This window comes from Leptonotus elevatus, chromosome 21 (genome assembly GCF_054856555.1).
Source record: "Leptonotus elevatus isolate MCC_2025b chromosome 21, RoL_Lele_1.0, whole genome shotgun sequence".
Lineage (NCBI taxonomy): Eukaryota > Metazoa > Chordata > Actinopteri > Syngnathiformes > Syngnathidae > Leptonotus > Leptonotus elevatus.
The window spans coordinates 16,608,290-16,626,114 of NC_141259.1; the positions used below are offsets into that span (position 1 = coordinate 16,608,290).

The 17,825-nt window shown below is 46.9% G+C and overlaps 2 protein-coding genes across 3 annotated transcripts in view; one reads left to right on the top strand and one right to left on the bottom strand.

The window, feature by feature from the left end:
* The first annotated feature begins 887 nt into the window (after positions 1–887).
* The window catches only part of LOC147156156 (cadherin-6-like), a 47,040-nt gene continuing 30,102 nt past the window's right edge, over positions 888–17,825 (top strand). For both annotated transcript variants that reach the window (XM_086066505.1, XM_086066506.1), the window contains exon 1: positions 888–1,041. The gene's annotated coding sequence lies outside the window, so the exon portion shown is untranslated. The remainder of the gene's footprint in view (positions 1,042–17,825) is intronic.
* The window catches only part of drosha (drosha ribonuclease III), a 129,831-nt gene continuing 122,891 nt past the window's right edge, over positions 10,886–17,825 (bottom strand). The window contains exon 33 of the transcript XR_015092195.1: positions 10,886–11,343. The gene's annotated coding sequence lies outside the window, so the exon portion shown is untranslated. The remainder of the gene's footprint in view (positions 11,344–17,825) is intronic.

Genomic DNA, 17,825 nt, shown 5'->3' on the forward strand with positions numbered 1-17,825 from the left:
TGTTTTTATTTTTGTTATATATATATATATATATATATATATATATATATATATATATATATATATATATATATATATATATATATATTAGGGGTGTGAAATGCCTAGTACCTGGTGATTCAATTCGTATCACGATTCAATTTATCCCGATACGAATCTATAAATTGATGATTGCGATTTTTTTCTTAAACTCAAATTTAGAAAATACTAATCAGTAAACTTGTACATGTACACTGTCAGATTTATATGAAAATGTATTTATCTGAAAATGACGGCTTATAGCTGAGCCACTGCATTTAACAAACTGGTTGCAGTGTGTTTCCTGTTTGAACAGCACTGAAATAAAATATTAAGGCTTAATGTTCCATTAATATAACAACCTTCCATGCTTAATGTGTGAATCCTAACCCTAAGTAAGACATTTTGTTGAATATTCCCATAAAGAAATGGATGATTAAAAATCGATTCGAGAATTGCGCACTGTAATATCGCGATATATTGCCGAATCGATTTTTTCCAACACCCCTAATATATACATATGACACTTTACGTTGCACAAACGAATCAATTTCTTACCAATTAGTAGGCCTTTCTCATATGTAGATGTCAATTCTGTGTGATAACAAACGAAAAAGAAAAACGAGCACTTGGATCATAATGTGAGCCAAAATGTTGTGGTTGTGTCCTGAGTTTGTGCTAGCTGCTAAATTGTATGAAATAAAAAGAGAAAGTGGTGTTCAACTTCAACGCCCCCCCCCCCCCTCCCTTCCTCCATCCCTCTCCGTCGCCCCCCCCCCCCCCCTCTCCCGCCGCCTGCTGCCGGGGACTCGACAGCCAATGGGCGGCGTGCGTCCCCCTCAGCCTCCCTTCGTGTCATCCAGCCAGCGAGGACGCAGTTGCTGCGGACGCGCGGCCGACGCAGGCTGCTCTCAATCGGATACTCTCCCTCCCGCATCCCCGCCGCCCCGCAGCCTCCATCCCCGCATCTCCGCCGCCGCTGCCCGCCCGAGTGACGAAGCCGCTCCGACAGTCGCGCCCAAGGTGAGAGGCTCTTGTTTGGGCTTTGTTTGTGACGCTCGCCTCGGTCCGGCCTGGCCGCAGGGGTTCTCATCATCATCATCATCATCATCGGGCTTGTTTGTGTAACAAACGACCTCTTTATGTTTTCATGGTCGTCAGCGGCACAACTTGACGCTTTCTTTTTTTCTTTTTCTTTTTTTAAAGTTACATTTCAACTTTGTTGTCTTTTTGCTCGAGTAACGCGGCTCCGAGTGCTCGGCGAGACGCGCGCCGGACTTTGTGCTCTTGTCGCGGGGGGGGAAAACTTCACGCAGGCTGGCTCGCATCTCGGGGGCTGCTTCACTCATGGCCTCGCCTCCCGCAGCGAGGCGAGGCTGCGTGCAGGTGCGACGCTCGGGTGCAGGCGGGAGGTTGGGGACCAGCTGCCATGGGGCCCTTTTTTGTTATTGTTTTTTTTTCTCTCTTCTTTTTGCTTGTTTACTGGCGTCCAAGAGATTTTCCGAATAGAATGAAAATGTACACTTTTACAATGAAAAGTGATGTTAGATGTTTAGAATTAGTAGGTATATTTTTATGCAAAGTGGCTCGGGTGGGAGTTTTTAGGGAACCAGCATGGTTTGTGAGGGCACTTTTAGTTCTGGGCTGGGCTATGAAGAGGCATTTTAAGGAAGCATTTGGGATTCGGACTATCCTCAGCTCCTCCTCCTGGTGTGAACAAGTGGTCTGTTGTGGAGCTGGCGGATGGCGAGCAGGAAAGGAGTGCGAGCGGGGGAAGGCTCACGGTGCAGGTTGCGCCGGTTTGAAGCCTGCACATGAAAGCCGGCGCGGTGCAATCGGAAGCTGATCAAAGACGAGGGGGGAACACGGCAGGTGCTGAATATTTAAAGGGACTGCAAATAGCACATGCTCACATGTGCATGTCGGGTCCAGAGAGTGTGTGTGTGTGTGTGTGTGCGTGTGGATGCAGCATGTGTGTTGTGTGTAAGCGAGAAGAACTGATGTGACAAGCAGGGACCGGAAAACACAAAGCGCCATCAGAGCCATTTGCATCCTTTTTAGAGCAGAGTTGAGATTCCAAACGACACAATGTTCACTTTTCATCTTTCTCATCACACCAAGTCAGCAGATTTCAAGAGAAAAGGTCTCCATCTGCCCACCGCCCCCCCCATCCCCGCCCCCCCGCGGGGCCCTGACGTCACCCGATGGTGGCACGTACCCGGCAGCGGCGAGGGCCTGACCGCTGACCCCGACTTGATGATGTTACGTGCGCTCCAGATGGGCCACGTCGTTTTGCGATGATGGCGGATGTTCTTTCTGCCAGGCCGCGCGGCCGCCGTTCCGTGGCCGGCATCTGCAGCTGATAACGTGAAAAATCCCAGCGGCCGCCGCCCGTCGCTGTGGCCCCTGGGGACCCCCTCCCCTCCCCTCCCCCTTCCCCTCCCCGCCCAGCCTCCGACATTTCTAGAGCGAGCGAGCAGCCATAGTGACTCTAATGGACGTTCGCTGGCGACATTTGGAGACATAAATAGCCCCTTCAGGCAGCCAGCTTGTTTTTTTCGTCCGCTTTTTAGGCCGAATCCGTCACAGGTGGAAATCTAACGAGAAATATTCGGTCCGAGCTTAGCAACCGACAAGCTCAATTTCAAAACACGCGATTTTTTTTAGAACGTTTTACAGTGATTCGTCGAAAGATCAGCGCAATGTAATTAGCGGCCAAGCTCGGAAATTGCTTAACAAAGAAATGTGCTTCGTCTTTCCAAGAGTCACACTGCGCTTGTTGAGTGACAAATTTTCGAGCTAGCATGATTTATGGGCAGTCAGTATGGCAAACATTAAACCAGTGGAAAAAAGAAAATGGAAAATTTGAAGCAAAATGAACAGCGCCATTGGGTTTGGTGGGAAAAGCAATAACACAACTAGCGATAAATGTTTTGCTAACGGTGTGGAGAAAACCTTCACTGACTTGTGTGGTTTCAAAATTGTGCTAAAAAATGTCACGATGGGGGGGGGGGGGGGCAAATGCAGGAGAACCACGAACACAATTTCTTAAAACAAAAACACTAACAGGGGAACTTGGTAAAACTCGAAATAAACAAAACCAACAACGTTCGCAAAAAGACCGAAAATCAAAGTAACAACAAAACACAAGAGCGGCGACAGCGACAATCGCCCAACAACGACTGAACGGAGCCGGGAAACTAAATACAAGCCAACTGACGAGACAACGAGACACACCTGGACAAGACACAAGTGGCTGGGGGAGACGATTGGACGACGAGTACAGGTGCAAACAAAACAAGACTCAAAGCCAAAACAACAAACCCGAGCATGATAGACACAAATCATAACAAAAAAGAGCTTTAAAAAAAAAACTCTTTATCTATGCTATGGATTGATGAGAAAAACAATAAGACACGAGATAAGTAAGGGGTTCATGTTAGGCCAAAATTACACGGTTCTGCATCTAATGGTTTAAAAGTGTAGCGAAAATTGTTGTTGTTTTTCAAGTCGTCTTGTTTTGTAGGTATCAACATTGTCTAATTTTGGAACTAAAAACGGTGTCATTGTGTTACAGTTCGCTGAGAAAAACAATAACACACCCGATATGCTAGAAATGGGCTGTTTTTGCTCACGTTGTGATGTATGGACTTGACTTCACATACTAACAAAGTTGTGTAACTTTGGAGTGTAAAAGCAGCATCACCATGTTATAGATGAGTGAGAAAAACAATAGCACACCCGCTACCTTGGGGATGCACCTTTGGCTAAAATTTGGTGTTTCTGCATCCAATGATTCAGGAGGAGTAGCACGGAGAAGTTTTTTTTTCCCTCAAGCCAGCTGAAGAAGCGTAGAATGGAAATAGTGCAACTTTAAAAGTAAAAAGCTGTGCCACGTTAAGACGCTTGGCTAACTAAAATCCTCTTCATTCTTTTTCTTTCAACACTGGCACACTCGTCTCTTTGTGCGGCCGCCATCTTTGTTTGCTCTTGACTTGTCTTCATGTGACCACAAGAGCACATTTCCTCGCAAGCCGCAAAAACGCTCCCCCGACGCCGCCCCCGCTTCTGCCGCACAAACCCCCCCCGACGACAAGACGTCTGTTTTCCGTTAGGCCCGTCGTCGGCGTTGCGTGAAGGTCGGCCCGACTCCGATGACTTTGCGTTTGCGGCGACAACTGACGGCGATGCGGCGGCGAGCACCGACTCGTCCACAGGTTTCCACTGAGGGGGATTTTCAGGCTGGATGGCGGCCAGGACGAAGGCTCAACGGCGAGTCCGCCTAAATCTCAATGACCCCAGCTCCCTCCCCCCCCCTTAAGAAAAAAAAAAAAAGCCTTGCCATGTTTGTCTCCCCGTGTGGCAAAAAGATCAACATGCACGGATCTCGACCTTTCACACCTCGCTAAACAAACGCTGCCTCATTAGCGCTCCTGCTTTGTGCCGCTCGAGTCCTAAATCTATTTTCCAAAGAGGCTGGATGGAGATTCCGTGTGTGCGCGCGTGTTTATGCGAGCTCAACGCTGGCTAAAGATGGCAGTGAAAGAGTTCCACTTGAGGAAAATGTCCGCAAAGCCGACGTCTGGAACGCGACGCAATGAGCTCACATCATGTACGGGAGTATCTTGCCATTTAGCATTGATTTCCTTTAGAAGATTTTTTAGGGATTGAGGTTGGTTTTCATTTGGATTTGCTTTATTTATTTTTTGGGGGTATGAAAAGCAGGCCTAAATATGAAAATCGTTTATGCAGCGGTAGTTGTGAAGTTTGTTGACATGAAAAGTTGGACTCTCACAAGTATAAAGTTGTTTTATTTTATTCAATAAGATTAGTCGTACAAGAATATAATCAGAATTTTAATAAATTGTCTAAACTATGGGCCGGGGGCCGTTTGTGGCCCACCATTCATTTTTAAGCGGCCCGCAGGATACGCTACTAATATACTTTATTTACTGTAGAGCTTTTCTAAATATGCAAACATGCAAATGAACTAAATAGTAACATTTCTCTTTTCATAGTTCATAACTATTATTAATATTATTATTACAATGTTATGGGAATAAAGTTCGTTTTTGGTATTTCTCTTTGAGCGAGAAGGCGTGTCCAGGCCAGCCGAGAGACATTGTCATGCCCTCAACTCGTAGACATAGATGTGTTTTTTTTTCAAAATAGAAAAAAAATGTTTTTAATAACTTTATCATTTTGTAGGAATAAAGTCATATTTTGTTGAGAATTTTTCGTTTTTTTTAACAGCATTATTAATTTGTTTTTATACAAAAAAAAAAAAAACAAAACACACAAAAATAATTATAATAAAGGCCTTCTTTTTTCACGTTGAATAAGACCACCATAAATGCGTAAAAGGTTACAATGGTTAAATTACAAACATTCGTCAAAACTGTGTAACAATGGATCCAGTTTTGGCCTCGGCGCCGCCTATTGAGAAACGTTTGTGTACAATGGAAGAAGTGAAGATGAGAGAAAAGTCACTTTTTACACAGTGGCTTGGCGCTTGAGGATGAAATCACTTTGGATTTGTTCTTTTGGATGGGAGGCGGCAAAGTGCTGCCAATGTTGAACAAGCGTCTGCCAATGCCCTCCCCCACTGCCCCCCCCCCCCCCCACCCCACTGCCCCCACCCCTTCAACACACACTCACACACCCTGGACGAGCGCCACGGCGTTTCTAATTATGAGCGTTCGTGGCCCAACTTCCACACGGACTGTCAGTCGGGCTGTTTGTCCTCTCAGGTGCAACAAACGGAACGTTCGGCAAACGTCCATTTCCGAACATCTCCCAAATAACCATCAATATAGTCTTGGTCTTTTTTTAAAACACTTGATATTGTTTTATTCTTAATCCACAAGCGTATCGTGACAAATTTATGATTTCGTTTTTTTGTGTTTAACTCTTTGACCGCCATAAACGTTATAAAACGTTTAGCATAAACCTAGGGAAGAGCGCCGAGGACGTTAAAAACAGTTTTTATGATGGTGAAAATGCTTCATTTGTCATGATGGTTACGCATACTTCCTCCTCCTCCGCACGCAACGGACCAGTCCAGTGTTTCTCAATCCTGGTCCTGTTTTCCAAGTCTCCCTACTCCAACTCAGCTGAATCCAATGACAGCTCATCAGCAATCTAGAAAAATCTTTCACGAAGGTGCAGTAAGGATTCTTTTCCCAAGTACGAGACGAGTCATTTCCCTCAAGGATGCCGAGCGTCCGTCCGTCCGTCTTGCGTTTGAGGTGAAATCGATTTTTTGACCCGGGGACGGCACACGAGGGGGCTTTTGGATTGGATTTGGAATGAAATCCCTCCACCGACGTGTGTGTGTGTGTGCGGCTGCACGGTAATAATCTAATAGTGGGAATCACGGATCCAGATCACTATCAAAATCTAATCAAGTCTCGCATGGCTGCGGGCGCGTCCGCGGCAAGCAGCGGGCGGCTGCGCCGGTTGTTTGCGTGCGGCCGCTTTCCCGGCGAGCGGCAGAGGTGACGACCACGCGTGCAAATCAACTCACTAAATTACTTTCCCAAATTGGAACATTTTACTTCTGTAAAGTCCAGTTAACAGTATGGAAATAGGCCAGGGTTTTTTTTTTTTAACCTTGAAAATGATCATTTTTGAAAACTCTTTTCGTGACAGCCTTCTTCATTCAGACCCTCCACGTGAAAAAAATAATAATAAGAATAAGTAAAAATATATGAATACATACCTGGCTGGGATGAAATGTTTGGATTCTTAAAAGACAGGAAAAAATACATGGTTAGGGTTTCAAATCAGGATTGGACATTTCAAAATGGAGTTTCTAAGGCCCTGTCTACACGTAGACGGGTATTTTAAACATGAATATTCCCCCCCCCCCTACCTGTGTAGAAAAAAAAAAACACAGCCACAAAAATGCACACAAATGGAGAAGTGCGGTTATAAGATCATTTACATGCATGCCAAGCCTCTAGGGGGCAGTAGTTAGACAAATACTGTTTTGGTTTCAAATGAGTGTCTTAAGTGTGGTTTAGAGTTTTAAATCAGCGTTCCAAGTTAGGCTTTAAAGTCAGGGTTTAGCGTAGAGTTTTGAAATGGAGTTGTGAAACTGGGTTAGGGTTTAAAAAGGGGCTTTCAAGTCAGGGTTAGGGTGTCAATTTTAGGTTTCGAACCTGGGTTAGGGTGGTTCAATGGAGAGCTTCAAGGCAGGATTAGGTTTTGAAGATAAGGTTTTAAATGATGGTCTGAAATTCACATTTCAAGCCACAGTTATGTTTCAGGAAAATGTTATTTACGCTCTGTCAGTATAAATCCACTCTTCTCCGTTGTCCTTGCATGTTTGTGTGTACAGAAGTGTGTGTAGCAGCCCGCCCTCTCCGCCGGGTTCTTGTCGGCGCAAAGCCCCGCGGGCTTAAGCGGCCCTGCCGTAAGCGGCCGGCGAGGTCTCTCATGTCTGTCCGGGGTCCGGCCGCTCAACGTGACAGCCGCTTAATAAGCGAGCGCGCGGCCAACGCAAGAGCGCGGGCGGGAGGGGCCGACCGACATGGAGGTTTGGGTTTCGGGGGTGGTAGCGAAGGAGGGGGGGGGCTAATATTGACCCAGGGATGACGGCGGGCTAATAAGGGATCAGAGAGTCCAATATGAGCACAGCTGCACTGCAGAGCGCAGCCAGAGTCAGGTGACCGGGGGGGGGGGGGGGGGGGGGGAGCATTTGTTCGGGACGCAAATTTGGTCCTCAAAACGTTTGAAATGATTTTTTTTTTATAACCAAAAATCTAATTTTGACAATCTGGTGTATCAAATGTAGCTAAAAAGCACCCCAACATCTTAGTTAAGAATCGTGAGCGAGGCGGTGGGGGGCAAAAAGACAAGGCCCCTGTTACGCTCCCACAGGGAAGCAAAGAAAGAAAAAAGAAGACTTGCACTTATACAGACATGACAACAAAATCTCTAAAGTCGGGTTAAAGCAAGTTTATGGCGGCTACACAAAATCTTGACAAATTGGGCGGAATTTGCATTTTCATTTAGGGGTGTGCTCACTTTTGTTGCCATCTGTTTAGCCATTAATGGCTGTGTCACGGTTGGCTGTGGTTTTGAACCCAAGTGTGTGTGTGGGGGGGGGGGGGGGGGCAGAGCGAGGAGGCCAAGGTAAAGTCCAAAACAAAAGGGTTTTATTAATTAAACAAAAACAAGGTGGTGCACAACGTGCCGACAAAAAACGACAAAGTCCGAAATCAAAGCAAACTCAAGCGGCATGACGAGGAACTAGCAAGACATGATGAGAAACGACAAAACTTGGAAACGACAATGGACCGACCCAGACCGGACAAACACAACAGACTAAATACACCAACACTTAATGAGGCACACCTGGGGAACACATTAGGCTGAGGGCACCGATTGGTCAGACACACTGGGAAGGGAAAAACACAGGTGGACGTGATCGGACATAACGAGACGAGGGGGGAAATCAGGAAAACGTGACAAACACCAACCACGGACAAAAACAACAAACATATCCATAATAAACTAAATCCAACTCCTACAAAAGCGAAACAAAACAGGCTGTTATTTAGTTATTTAGAGGGGACAGTAAAAAGCTGCATGATCGGTTCCTCCATAGTAATAATAAGTGGTATGCAAAATGGATGGATGGGTATAATAATAATAATAATAATAATAATAATAATAATAAATAATTTAGACCACAAAAAAATACATATTTAAATGCACCAAACAAACTTGAGAAAAACGTAAATAAATCAGTTTCGCACCAAAAACAAAAGTCACATTTCTGCCACAGCCCGTTGAAGTCGTAAACTTGTCGGGTTGCAGCACATGGCTTCCATTTTGCCTGGCTCGGGAAAAAAAATCCTTCACAATTGATGAATCAGCAATCGCGTGTTGTGCGAACGCCGTCTCATAACGAAACCAAAACGTTTCCTTCCAAATGCGCCTCAAATTTCGTGCCACTTTTCCGAAGTGGAAGCCCATTTAGGCGGCAAACTGGTTGGGCTGAGTTGACCTTGCCGATGTCCTGCAAAGAAACACTTTCGTCCATCTTCTATGCCGCAAATGGAACACGGTGGACAAAACGCTGATGGATCAATAATCGATTAGTCAGGTCTGCCTATGCCACCATTTTGTGTGAGAGCAATCTCGTGCCAAAAACAAAAACATATACCTGAAAATGCTGCCCGTTGAGGCAGCAAATTGTCAGGCTGCGATGAGCTGTCTATTAAATTGATTGCCACGTGATGGACAAATGTCTTCAAAATTGATGAATCAACAATCGATTAGTCACGCCTGCCTGCTGGTTAGCAGTCGTGATGCTTCTTGTGAAGGTCGTTCCTTCGGATGCCACATAGTTTGCGTGCGCGCGTGCGTGCGTGCGCGCGTGCGTGCGCGCCCGCATGTGATTTGCTTGTGCTCTCCAGCAGCCTGCAGGAGGAATGATGGGCGTTATTGCAGATGACAGCAACACTGCGGCTTTTAAAAAATAAAGAAGAGTCTCTTTCCTGCAAGGCTTGAGTGGGGGCGGGGGGCTGGGGGGGGGGGAGATGGGGGGCGAGGGATTGGCTGTCTTGGTGCGCACATTTCTTCCCCGCGGGCCTGTCACCCCTCCTCCTGTGGATAATGGTCTCCTGTCTATTTGGTGAATGATATCTGGATTCCATTGTGTGCACAAAAAGCCTTTGCGACTTTCTTCTTATCATTTTTTTTCTGTAAATGAACAGGCGGCACGTCGGCAAAGCTCCTATTTTTCCTTCAATCCCCCCCCCCCCCCTGAGTGAAATAAGCAAAGCGGGCGTCATTGTGGGCTCCCTCTCCGCCATTACTGTGCCTCACTGACAAGCCGGGAAAATAAAATGGAAGGCGCCCCAAAACAAACTACCTGTCGAACGGGAGCAGGCGGCGCGCGCGCCCGCGCTAATAATAGCGAGCTGTCGTACAAGCGCGTGCCGGCGGGGGCGGCAAAAGATGTCCACTTTGAGGAAAGGTCATCCTCGGAGGCGCCCCGACGCACTGCTTTGACGACAATACGTGACAAATGGATGTTTGGGGTCTCGCGGGCCTCCAATTACGCTTTGACGGCGGGAAAAATGGGGCAGGTCCTGCCAGCCGACGCCGGCGGTGTAATGACGCCCCCCCCCCCCCCCCCCCCACTGGAGATACTGCAGAAGCTCCCAACCTGTTTACACTTCCCAGCGGCTTGCTCGGAGTTGTGAATCGTTCCTGCTTGTTTTGCGAAACAACTCCTACTGAGTGTTAATTAAGTCAAGTAGCAGTTTGCAGTTTTGTAGGGAAACAAGGGGGTTGGGGGGGGGGGGGGGTTGGTGGGGCCACAGAGCGCCAGAAGAAGACTCAACTGCTGGTTGACGTCTAAAAGGCATCTGCCGGTACGGTTGATACCTCCCACCAGGGTCCGTTCTGTTGACCCCCCCCCCCCCCCCCCTACTGGACTCACTCTGAAGTGTGAAGAACTCACAACGGTTGTTAACGTCAAGTGGCGAGCTTCCAGTTTGATGGAGAAACAAGGGCAAGGGGGGGGGGGGGGGGGCTGGAGGGCGGGGCTGTGTCTGGGGGTGGGGGGGGGGGGGCAGCAGTCCAAAGATCTGAGCCAGTTCTGTTTGGATGGAAAACTAGCGTAAGGCTCGATCGCAACTGATCTGCTCTGGTGGTCTTTGAAGTGGTTTTGGCCCTCATCGCAGAAAGCTTCTTCAGTTCGTGCGAAAAGATTTCGGACAGACCACGAGAAACGACTTCTCAGACAAACTGAGCAGTTCAGTAGCGATCGATTTTGACGCCCAATCGAGAAACGAACCACCTGGATGATGTCCACACCAAGTGTAAGACGAGACTGATGACACCGCGGAGGATCGGGACGACACCCCCGTCTCCAAGGCACCCATTTACCCTCCCCCGGTTGACATCTTCTGGAAGCTTCATGTTTGATTTTAGGAAGATTGTTAATGTCAAGATGGAAGCTTTGCAGTTTTCTGGCAAGCGCCATCGGGAAAGTCTGAGGACGGGAGGCGGCAGCATCGAATTGGATGCTGCTGCTGCGTGGCGGTTATTGGATTAAAAACCAGGGGAAGACTCAATTGACGATTCCACGAAGTCCCGGAAGGACGTTCCCGTCTTCAAGGCCCGGGTCAGTCCAGCGGACTTCTTGTTTTTGTGAAGAACTCACGAGCGTTGATGTCACACGGCAATCTTCCGGTTTTCTGAAGAAACAAGGGCAGAGAGCTGGAGGGGCGGGGCTGTGGCTGGGGATCGACGGCGTCGTCGATGGATGGCGGCGTGGGGCAGCGACTGAACCACAGATCAGATCTAGTATGTCGGATACAAAAAAAAAAAAAAAACAGAGGACGACTCAATTAAGGATGCCAGGAAGGGCCTGGAAGTGGGGCAGGTCCTTCCAGCGGAGCCTTGGCGGCGCCATGCCCCCCCCCCCCCTCCGAAGTGTCGAGAGCCCTGAGCGAGTTTGATCAAATGAAGGCAAACTTGGGTTCTTGTTTGCCAGAGGATAATCCCGCTGTGTGCTCGGGCAACGGCGCCGCCGGACTTTCTTTGAAATGGAAAAATGGCATTAAACATTCCATTTGTATTCATTATAATTATAATCTCATTAGCATCACTGCTCTGAGGGTTTTAGACACATATATATATATATATATATATATATATATATATATAGACATCTCACTGAACGTGTTGGCCTGTTGCTGCAATAAGTCAATGCGTCGGCCATCTTGGATGAGGCCGAAATGCCCCGCAAACGACTGCAAGTGACTGGACTGAACTTTATGAAGTGATTTGTCACTTTTAATATTTTGATTGTATACGTTTAACCCTTAATACGTTTTGGATATAGGCTACATATTATATATGAATATATTAAATGAATTAGAAATACAATCTCGACATTGTTAATATGGTAAAACATGTTTTTTAACTTCTCAAGTGACCCCCAAAACTTTTGTGGTAAGACTTCTTTGTTCATAAACTAGCGTGGTAACTTAATATGGTATTAGCCACAACGTCAGCTAATTCTATTCACAAAATGATGTTATTATTGTCAAATACAATCAAAAGTCATGTTTCAACTTAATCCTGATCTGGTTTAGACTGTAAAACGGTTGCCAATCATTTCACTTGGACACATTTAACTGTCTATGGTATCCATGGTGGCCCCCCCGCCTCTTTCTATAAAGTGAGCGGCAGCCATGACGTCACTTCATGACACGCGACGTCCAGACGCGCGATGCTCCTGCGAGACTTTGCTTACTCGGACGCTAATTTGATTCAGCAAAGATTTAATTCAATCCGGCGGCCTGGGAGCCTCTAAGTGGCTTTTAAGAGAGTCTGAGGGGGCTGGGGGGGCCGAGACGGGGGAGCGCGTGAGATTAGGTGACACAGCAGAGGTCAAAGGGTAAGCTAACAGCGGCAGGTGGTGCTTGACAATAAAAAAGCGCTAAAAAGATGCTAAGGTCAAGTGAACAGCAGGGATTTCTAAATTGTTTATGTCATTTCCTCTATAAAATTTTAACCTAAATACACTAAAAGATCTCCTCCATGTATTTCAGCTCCTGCCAGTTTCTCCGTTGTTTTACAGCGTAGCAAACTGTAGAATTACGACGGTGTATTAGGGCAATGTATAAAAAAAAAAAAATTTCAGAGGGGTGATTAATATTCCGAGGAAAACCCGGCAAATTTGCCACTTTACAAAGCGGCAAATTTGCGAGAATAAAACTCGCAAAATTTGCCATTTTACAAAGTGGCAAATTTGCGAGAATAAAACTCGCAAAATTTGCCACTTTGAATAAAACTCGCAAAATTTGCGACTTTACCAAGTTTTTTTCTCAGAATATTCCCCCCACCCTCTAAAAAAACATATTTATACGTGGCACTAATACACCGTCGTATAGAATAGCTCTACCCATCAGCAAAGTGGTCGGGATTGCAATTTGGGGTTGAGGCATCGGTTGGACCAGAGATCAAAGTGAATCTGTCAGGCGTAAAACAGAAGAAGACAACCGACGAAGGTCTCGCAAAATGTTCCTGTCTTGAAGACACAGTGGACAGATCAGAGTGTGTCCGTTGGATGAGAACCACGTGAAAACTGGACACACCAGTTGGGACGCCGGTCACATCCCTCGTCGCGTTCCCTCGTCGCGTTCCCTCGTCGCGTTCCCTTTCTGGTGCGAAACCTTCTTGCTTGTGTTTGGGAAGAACTCGCAAGCAATGTTAATGTCAAGTGACGGCGAGCGTATTGGAGTCCACAAGCGTGCGTTTAGCTGGAGGTGTGTGTTTACTTCCTCCTCAGCGCCGCCGCCGCCGCCGCCCCCACCGACCGTGCCGACTCTTGAGGCTTGCGGGGAATCGTGTTTATTTCGACGAGGCGAATGGGGGAGGGCACGCCGCTGCTTTTATTTATGGAAGCACGAGGAGGACAAGCGACTGAATTTATCCGCCGAGCTTGTCGGAGAAGAAATGCGTGAATCCCGTAAATCAGCAGATGGGACGAGGCGTGTCGGTGAGCGCAGACGGGGCGGCGGAGTAAACAGGGCGGTGTTCGGAACACGCTGCCCCGACCCGGCCCTTCTGAAAGAAGCGTTGACAGGAAAACTGACGGATGCTTCGCCGGCTTCCATTATTTATGAGCACGTTTCGCTCCCGCTTCCATACGTCGTCCCACTTTGCGTTGCGCGTTCTCGTTTGTGTGGGTTGCTGAATGCGCGTCTTGTCCAATGTGCACGTCCAGGCGACTGTTTTTTACTGTGATGAAAGTTGGAAAGCAAGCGAAAGAACAAAACTCCTCCAAAGGGATCTACGAACACAAGCAAAACAAGCTAACTTTGTAGGAAAGATGGTTCGAACCACTGCATAAAAAAATTCCTGTTTTTGTACAGGTAAATTTTGGTTTCACACTTTTATAGAGAGTTTGTGGGAAGGGTAAACAGGTTGGGAACCAGTGTTGTGCTCGTTACAAAAAAAAAAAAAGGAACTAGTTACAGTTACTAGTTACTTCCTTTTAAACCCAACCGACAGCCCCTTTGCCCTTAATTCTTCTCAAAACGGGAAACTTGGCACTTAACATTGCTGCGTGTTGTGAGTTCTTCCACAAAACGACAAAGGAGCCTTCACATGACCAAAGTGAGTCAGTGTGGCAAAACAACCGGGTTGGCACGTTGAAGACGGGGACGTCGTCCCAGCGTTCACGGCATCTTCGGCAGTCTTTTGTTTATAATTGTCAGCAACAGCAACCGCGGCACCCTCAAGCCCCACTTCCCTAATTTTTCTGTTAAAACTGAACAGTTGGCACTGGAGGGCGGCGGCGGGAGGGGTTCATCTCAATTGTGAAACCTTAACCAAAGCCTCATTTCAAAGCTTACTTTGAAAACTAAGATCACACATTTTGACAGTCACATTTCTTTCAACCAATAAATAAATTGTGACCCTTGAATTGAAAACCCTACTACTACTCTGGAACCCTACTTTGAAACCCTAACCCCAGTTTAAGACTTGAACATCTTCCTGGGTACGACGTTTTTGGTGACGTTGCAACGCCAAGCATTTCCCGCCCTCTCCTCCCTGCCCTTGTTTCTTTTTCGGTCGGCTTACTGGTAAACAGCGTTCGTAATCACCCAGCCAAGTCTTTTATTCGGTCTTATTGGGGGGGGCGTATCCTAATGAAAAGGGACGCAATGAGAGTTTTTGATTGGCGTTTGGGGGCAGGCGAGGCGAGTCGGGCCTCTTCATAAGTGCGCCTTTGTTTTGTTTTTTTCTCACAGAGGTTCCCAACAAAACGCTCCCTCTTTTTTTTCCCCCCCCCTCAATGGCAGCTTTGGGAATGCAGATGCTAATGCGCTGCACGGACGCCTGGCGAAGAGGAAGTGAGACCACAGCGCGGCCGCACGACCTTTCCCCCCTTTCCCCCCTTTCCTCCCCTCCCCTCCCCTCCTGCAGGAACAAGAACTTCATCAGAATTCCGTAAGGGGAGCGAGCGCTCATCAAATCAAGAGCGCCGCAATGCTTTTAAACGTCTGGCTGGGAATCGTGTTTAAAATGTCCGTTCCTTGCTGTAAATCGATTGCGTGCCTCGCGCCCCCCCCCCCCCCCCCCCTGCAATAAACGTGGTCACCTTTGCTGTAAAGAAAACCAGCATACGTCTTTTAACGGCGCAAGAGGAAGCAAACCAAACACGCGATGACCTCAAACGTGACCACGGGACGAACGGCCCAAAGCATCAAAATTGCAATATATCATTTTTCCACTTGCTGAGCAAGATTAGCCGCTCAAAGTGAGCCGGTGACATTGGCCGGCCAGGGGGGACGCATTAATGCAGTATTGATTGTTTATCTCGAATAACAGCATGCGGGCGGATGAAGCCGGGGAAGGGGTTGGGGGGGCGGGGCTTGTGGGCGGTCGCTTTGCGATAGATAATTCCGTCTTTTGACTGCCGATTGTCAATCGCGGCCAAAAGGAACACGAGCTATCTCGCAACATTCCAGGTGTGAAATAGGAAATAGAAAGTGGGCCGCAATGTGCCGGCCACGCGATAAGGACAAATAATTCAATCTCGCATCCGGCCCGGAAAAGCCAACGTCGTCACAGCTCGCTCGGGTGGTCGCTTACAACCGACCTGAACTTTCACCCGCTCGAGGCGACTCGGAACTGCAGGCGTAGCACAGACTGGACCCGAGCACGCCGCTTTACGCAGGCTGCAGTAACGCAACAAAATGCTAAATATAAAAGTGATCTTCTTCTTTTGTGGCAATGGGAGCACATTTGGTGACATTTAAACTGCAAGCAGAAAGATCGTCAACACATTAAAAAATTTTTTTTTTTTTTTTTGCAAAAATCACACCATTTTTAAAATCAGAGATTCAAGTCAACTTTTTGAGATGATTTTCTTGCGCTGATTCTGAATCTGTCCTCGTTTTTTCTCTTGCACACCAGGCTTTAATAGTAATAATAATAATAATAACTAGACAAAGTACAATTTCTGTAGAAATGCTGAAAGCTGAAGAAAGAAAGAAAACTTGAACTGCAATCTGTCTGGGATTCGAACCATCGCCTCCCGTTTAGCGGTCAAAACGTCTGTCCCGTTGAAAATGAATGGGAAAAAGTTGATATTTAACATTAAATTGTGCGAAAACTGTAAATAGTGTGGAATCAAGACAATACATTCCCAAGAAGGCGTGAATTTTCAAAGCAAGTTTAAATTTGAACGCTGTAAAGTCCGATGCGAAATGAAACGAGCAGACGGCAGCGGCAACAAAGAAGCAGTTGTCATCTCCTCGCCTTCATCTGATGCCTCGTATTTCATTTCAAATTTGAGGGCAAATTCCGAGCGCTAAAGTCTTTGCGTTCCCACGGTCCCCTTTGGTCTTATTGCATTCTGACGCAATACGCCCCCGGACCCCCTCGTACGTCCACTTCCAGTCTCCCTGAACTCTCCCCTGGCTTTTTGCTCCCTCATCGCGAGCAATCAGCAATTCAGCATCCCGGCCGGCGACCATCGGAGAAGCCGCCGCGCCGCTCGGGAATCAAACGCTAACGCTGATCAATTGCGCTTCTTTGTTCATTAGCCGTCCGCGCCCGCGGGGGTCGGCGAGGTGGCGATAAAAGCAAAACAGCTCATCACAGGCCTCATTTGGCCAAGCGGCCGGCGCCCCCGGGGGGGCAACTCGGCGAGGTAAATAAAGGTGAGTCACCGGCAAGGTCGAAAGCGCATCGCCGGCGAGGAAGCAGCAAATGCAATGTGACGCCGGCGCCGGCGCCGACGCCGCCGCCGGCTTTAGGCCAAACACGGAAACACGCTCATGAGGAACCATTTTGCCGCTTTCGGTCTATTTTCCAATGAATTATTTGATTTGCGTCAGCCAATCAGGAGCAAGAGCTAGCAATGTCAACACATTACAGTCAATCCTCGGACGCGCTGGTCATTTATTTTCATAAAGATAATTGCTAACAAAAATCGGCTAACTCGATCAAGTCAATCACAGAAATTAGTCGACATTAGTTGCGGCCATTCGCGACACAAAAATGTTTGTGAAAAAAAAAAGGACTTGCTTGGGGCAAGATGAGTAAGATGATGTTTTGCGCCGATTTAAACGAGGGATGTTCACTACTACTTTTTAGCAGGCGGAAACTACTTTAAGTACTCATCAAAATACGTTCATCGCTACTTTACAGGTGCAAATTCAGCTAAATTACGTTAGCATAGCTGGCGCTGTCCACACTTCATGAACTCATTCACTCCCAGCAACTTTTCACTGAAACTCACGATTGTTTTATTGGATTTTACTGATTCTGCAAGTCCCACAGAACATTGTGTTCTATTACTATAAAAACATGGAACCTACCAAAAGAAAGATTAAAGTCTCTTCTTTTATCAGGAAAAAAAATAAAATTTTGTATTTCCTGGTGAAAAGATCTGGCTGATCCCTTCTACTCTGCTGCCACCTGCTGGCCGTTTTTTTTGGTAAAAATAACCATTGCTTTAAGCCACCTCTTCATTTCAGAAGCTGCATCAAAGCCTTCTGTATGCTCTTGCATTACAAAAAATAACAACATAAAAAATGTATAAACACGTTTTTCGGTGGGAAAGACAAAGTATTAAAAAAACGTATTAGCACGTTTTTGGGTTTGAATGAGCCAAGAAGTGATTATTACGTGGAATGTGAATGAAAAATTAGAGCGTCATCTGCGTCGGCCCAAAGTCAGCTCTGATCGGCTCCAGCTCAGAAAAATGAACAGAAACTGAGCGGTTGGATGAATATGAAATATATGGACAAAAAATCCAT